Here is a 6,419-nt window from a genome sequence, read left to right on the forward strand (position 1 = left end):
TCTAATTTTTTCCCTTGGCTCCGTTTGCTTGAATGGGCTTGAATTGGGCTTGGCAGGCCCACTTAGGCTCTCATGGCCGAACAACATGGGCATGAGGTCCATTGGCCCTTGCGAGGCCAAGCTTCCAATTCTCGACCGATTAGTCATTGTCCAAAAATTTTAAGCTTGCCAATGAATTGACAGACAAATGAGCCGACATCCAATAGGTCGGTCTTAGAAATCCTTAAAAGTTTGATACCTGAAATTGAATTAAATTTCGTAATTAAAATCGATCAAATGCCTTTAGTACAACCTAAATATCATGCGGTTAACTTGTGGTTGATAATTTTCAATCCACACATATGTCTCTTCGAATCTTGGACCCTCGATTATCATATAATCATAAGGGTTTAATTATGTCCTCTAAGTATAGGATTAATAGAAAATCAATTTATCATAGTGCGCAATAAGTATTGTAATCGAGCGGAATTACCTACAAACCAGTTATATACTTTTGTTGAATTGATTTATATATGTTCGCTTATTGACTTATAATAGCATAACACTAATCCTTGCCGATCATTATGGTCGAGTGGTCAATCCTTGATGGAATTCTCTAGTCTTTCGCGTTTTAATCATATATTGCATCTCTCAATAAATTAGTTAACTCGTGGGTGATCAGTTCATAATAAATTAACTATTAGCGCATTGATAAAATAACAATTTCATATATTTCGAAATGGGTGAAATTTTAGGATATCACACCTTGATTATCCACGAGATTGACATAAACATAGTAAGAGAATCAAGTCCTTAGTCCCCTCTCTCAGCCTCCAACTTAGATGGGCGTAACTCATTATAAGCCTAGGACTTACCTTTTTTCCGATTTTGGATAATGATAATGATAATTAAAATTGATACGACAAGTTTATATTGAATGCTTAAATGAGCCAACTAACTTTAATCGGTTTGCGTTTGTCTTATCATTTAGTACGGAAGTCTCGTTACTTTTGCTTTTTAACTTACTTTCAAAAACTAGCTATGGTGCAGGCTTGTTAACAATCAAAATTATTTATATTATATCCAAAACCTTAGAGTATTAAATAAAAAAGTCTGCCTGCAAACTTGTCATCACAGTCCCACTATAATGCTAGAGCCAAAAAATTATAGACGTAAAATTTGCCCTAACTAGACAATGCAGCACGAACTTTTTAAAAATTTGCTTACTACGTAAATCAAACTTTTAATCTCATTGAAAACAAATGACTTGTTTACCATTATACCAACCACCTTGATTATTAATATGACATAGTATTATATTTTGGAACCCACTCATGTGCAAATCGAACTAAAAGCACGAGGCAGAATGTACGTGGGGTTAAAGTAGTTAAAAATTGTTATTCCAAGTGACTTGGATACAAAAATTTAGATGGGTCTTACGCGTGTACAGTCCCTTAGACAAAGTACTTAAACATTTAGGTGGGACATTTCCAAAGTTGGCTCCGCATACTTCATATCTCCAGTTTATATTGTTTGGTGACCGTTTGTCCTTCAATTTAACGTACGCAGATGTTTTATCTTACCCCTTGAAAACATGATTTTAATGAGTCTCCTGTACTTGTAATCTCGCTACTCTTAAGTGTTTAAGCTTTTTGAGTAGGTTTCTAACAAAAATGTATTGACTCAATACAATCATAATTAGATGAATAAAAAAATCAGCATGCCAAAAATCATTTATCTATAAGTCGAGCCATATCAATTGAGGTGGTTGGTCTAGTGATCATCTCTGCTTCAAAATTTATGAGACACATTATCAATGCCATTGGGTCATCTTTGGGGCACTTCTACAATGCCATGAGATCACAAAGGATAAGGTCGTTCTATGAGGGGAGAAGTGTTAAAAAAGTCCTAAACTTTTTGCATTTGTATTAAGTTGTAAACATTTTATTTGTACCAATTTAGTCCTAAATTTTTTTATTTTGTGTCAATTCAGTCATTTCCAGCTAATTTTAGTAAGATTTTATTGACTAAAGGCGTCAGCCGGCTGACATGGCCCCATTAGCGCGACGTGAATAATTTTTAATAATATTTTAGTATTTTTTATTATTTTTCTTTTTCTTTTCTTTTTTTCTTCTGCTCCTCCTTCCTCCAACCAGTCACCGAACCTTGGCGACCGGCCAGAGGTGACAACCGGTGAGGTCAAGGTTGATCTCGCCAGTTGCCACGAGGTCGACCTCGTGCTGGGTGGCAAGGCTCGCCCTCACCTGATCTAGCGAGGGTCGAGCCTCGCCCATGGCCAGCGAGGGCGAGCCTCGCCGCCCAACGCTAGGCCAGCTTGAGCCCGCCCAGGCTGGCCTAGCACTAGGCTGGCGAGACTAGCCCTTGTCGGATCCAACCAAGGTTGAGCCTCATTGCCCAACACTAGCTTGGCGCAAGGTTGCCCTCACAACCTGGGCGGCCTCGAGCTGGCCTGGCACTGCGCAACAAGTCTCGCCCTCACCAACTATGGGCAAGGCTCGACCCTTGCCAACCCGATGCAAGGCTCGACCCTCCTTGTGTTGATCTCTCTCTCTCTTTTCTTTTCTGATTATCTTTCATTGTGCTGATATTGACTAGTATGGGGAGGTCCTTGCCTTATACGTGATTGGTTAATTGTGTTAGGAAGGCTTGGTTAAGGTTCTATCCATATACTCTCAACTTAACTCATCTATTGACTAGGTCCATTTGTGATTCGACATCATCATGTTGATACCGTGTACAATTTTTATTTTTATTTTTATAATCTTAATAACGTCAAGATAGCATCTTGACCTAATAGATAGTGGCAATAACCTAAGGATCAATACATGTCGCACATCTAAAAAGTTAAGAGTTTGATTACACAAAAGAAACTGGGGAGGAAGTAAGAAGTAAGTCATAAGAGCTTAAATCAGACTATGATCTTTTATGAAGATCAATTCGACGGTTTTTCTTGTATTTTGGTACTTTTTCTTAAAACCTAGTTAGTACATCATTTTCCTAGTTTACATCATTTACATATCTCTTTTTTATATCTCCCTGGTTGCTTCGTATCACAAAAACATGGAAAGGATTTGATGCTTTTTCCATTGAATATAATACAAACAACTATTTTTTTTTCTTTTCCTTTTTGTCAAGTAGGAAATGATAAGGAATGTGACATTTCGTTTTTATGAGAGCTTATGTTAATCCACCACCAAAATTATCTTCTTATTTTCACGGAGGCGACCGTTGTGCTCTATCATTATTTAGGAATTTTTCCAATAATATCAATATTCCAAGAATATCTTTTTTGGCCCTTTAGGATGAGATCAAGAAGGACCATAGGGAGGAAACTTTCCAAATAAGAGCATGAAGTGTCCTTATTTTTTCAAATAAGAATTTGAAGTGAACATTGTTTCAAATAAGGATCTAAATTGACTATATCAGTCTCAAAGAAGTGTCTGAAATAGTTATGACTATTTCAAATAAGGGCTAAGCCTTGCTGGCTTGCTAATCAATTAGAGATATTTTTGTCCAAATACAATTTCAAATTTAAATTAAATTAAAAAAAAAAACAAAGGTGGGAGGCACTCACTTGCTTGTGGCTATCGCCCCGTCATTGGTGGGGCGGTGGCGATGGCTGGTGGGGTCACCAACCAAAGACGAGGGCCAGCAGGCCCTCACTAGAGACAGGAGAGGGCAACAATCCTCTCCTAGATCTGGGTGAGTCTCCTGTCTTTGGCAATGGCCAGCAGCCCCTTGCCCAAACGCCCACGACCTATTGGCCATAGTCGCCACCCCACTAGCGATGGGATGGTAGCCATAGATAGTAGAGAGCCCTCCCTCCCGTGTGTTCTTTATTTTTTTTTTTTTTTAAGTTTGTAAAGAAAAAAAGGAAAAATTTTAACATACGGAATTGCAAGTTTGAGCCCTTATTTGAAATTGATATGGTCACTTCAAACACTTATTTGAAACAATATTCATTTCATACCATTATTTGAAAAAAAAATTAGGCCACTTTGGACCCCTATGTAAAATAATGTCCACTTCAAGTTATTATTTGAGAAAATAATGACACTTGAGCTCTTATGTAGAATTTTCCTTATTAGGGAAAATTGCCCCACATAGAAAGTCATTCCAAGGCTAGCAATGCCAAAGCCAAGTCCGTCAAGAAAAAATATATTATATGAGTTTTAAAAATATTTAGTTACCAAAATAATTTCTTTTTTTCTCTATTCTAAATATAATAATGTACTTTAAGCATTTATGCTTACTAAAGAATGCAAGTTAAAAGGACAATATCTAAATTCCAATGACAAAATGCATATTCTTTGTAACTTTATCCTTAATTCAATTTATGTCCTTATTTGTGCTTTTAGAACACACAATTCTGCCCATTGATAATTTTGGTATAGAATTAAATGGCATATTTTTCTTGCCAGATTTGGCTTTGACAACGCTAGCCCTGGAACAACTTTATCTATTGGGCAACTTTTCCTAATATGATCCTTCTCGATCTTATTCTAGAGGGCCAGAAAAGGTGTTACGAAAATTCTTTATACTTGACAAAAAATAAAAACAAAGAAAAGCTATTGCGTTCCCCCGCAGGAATCCATCTCTCATAACGGCTCTCCACAATAGACACGGTTTTTGCTGCTGGGTCGACACTTGTTCATGTGTTATATGCTCTCGCCCTATGCATGACACCAAGGAGAAACCCCCTGGATCCTTTAAGCCCCAGTCTTCTTCTCAAACTTTGAACTCATACTCTTTTCTGGAAAGGCTTTCACTTTCTTGCACTTTCTTGACTCCTCTGATATCGGTTGCTCTTCCCCGAAAAAAAAAATGAGGTGGGAGAGTGACGGAAACGGATTCTTTGAAAAACGAACAAATACTCGAATTGTCGAATAGTAAAAACAAACACAAAAATAGGCTCAATAATACAAGTAACATCGATCGAAAGGCACATCACCAAGACGAACATACCTTATTTGCCACGGATTAGATACCATTACAGTCTCGAGATGGATCAATTGAAGCCTTTGAATTCTTTTCTTAAGAGAGAATTCATCGACATCACAAAAATAGAAGAACATATGTTATGTTTTTTCCTTTCAACACTCTTTTTATACAACAGCTTATTTTACATAAAAATAATTGACCACTCTCTTATGGGCCCTTTCTTTACTAGCTAGGTTTGGCCCGACATTTTTTTATAAAAACCCATCATCTATCATATGCGAGCTGAACATAACTCTCTCTTATCATCTCTGCAATGTTCATACCAACAAATAATCCGTGTGACCAGCATATTTCAAGAGCTCATTGCCATATGTCTGTTAGGAATATATAACATGTTAAAATGGGTACAAGGTTTTTGAATAAATATAGCATGTAATACTTTAGATCAATCGATTATATTTATATTTCTCTTGATCTCTTTTTAATTATGATATATTGTATTTACAATTATAATTATCCCAAACTAATCATAATTGGTTGACCAGTTAATACAAAACAAGAATGTGATATCTTAAACTTGATCTTCTTCTTTCCGCGAAACTCTCAATTTCAGTTCAACTTGTTTTTCTAGAAATATTTCATTAGATGATGATCATTGACAACATTCTAAAATAGCAAACATTGAAGAAAAATCTTGAGAACAAAGAAGAGTTATAAGGGCACTTAATTGAGAAAATCTTTTTCTCGAGAGTCTCACATTACATAAAAGTTGAGATCAAAATTTTTGCCACTTTTATTAGTCGTCTCATGTATGCGTAGTATGAAATATGTATTATGGTATTAACCTATTTCCCATGGAGCATATGTTTTCAATTTCGATATCGTATAAATGATAGTTCATATATACATAATGTCTAACTTAAGTTCATATATCTAATGTGATATTCCAAAATTTGACCTATCTCAAAATATATGAAATTATTATTTCATCAATGCACTGATAGTTAATTTACTCTAAACTAATCACTCATGAGTTAACTAATCTATTGGAAATAGGCTGTAAAGGGTTAAAATGAGAAAAATCAAAGAAATCGATCAGGGATTGATCACTCAACTATAAGAATCAACAAGGGTCAATACTGCATTGTTATAAGTCAATTAGCAAATTGATATAAATCGATTCAATAGGAGTACATAATTGGTCCATGGGTGATTCCCCACGATTACGATACACGTTACAAACGACAATGAACATATTTTATATTGATCTTGTACTCAAGGTATGTAATTGTACCCTTGCGATTACATGACAACCGAGAGCCATCTACGATTATAAAAGGCACAAACATGGATCGATGATTATCGACCATGGGTTAATCGCGCGAAAACCCCTAAAGCTAGCTAATAATTTAGGTTGTATTAAAATCACATTTGATCGATTTTAACCACGAATTTTAATTTGATTTCACGTATCAAAA

This window comes from Eucalyptus grandis, chromosome 9 (genome assembly GCF_016545825.1).
Source record: "Eucalyptus grandis isolate ANBG69807.140 chromosome 9, ASM1654582v1, whole genome shotgun sequence".
NCBI lineage: Eukaryota > Viridiplantae > Streptophyta > Magnoliopsida > Myrtales > Myrtaceae > Eucalyptus > Eucalyptus grandis.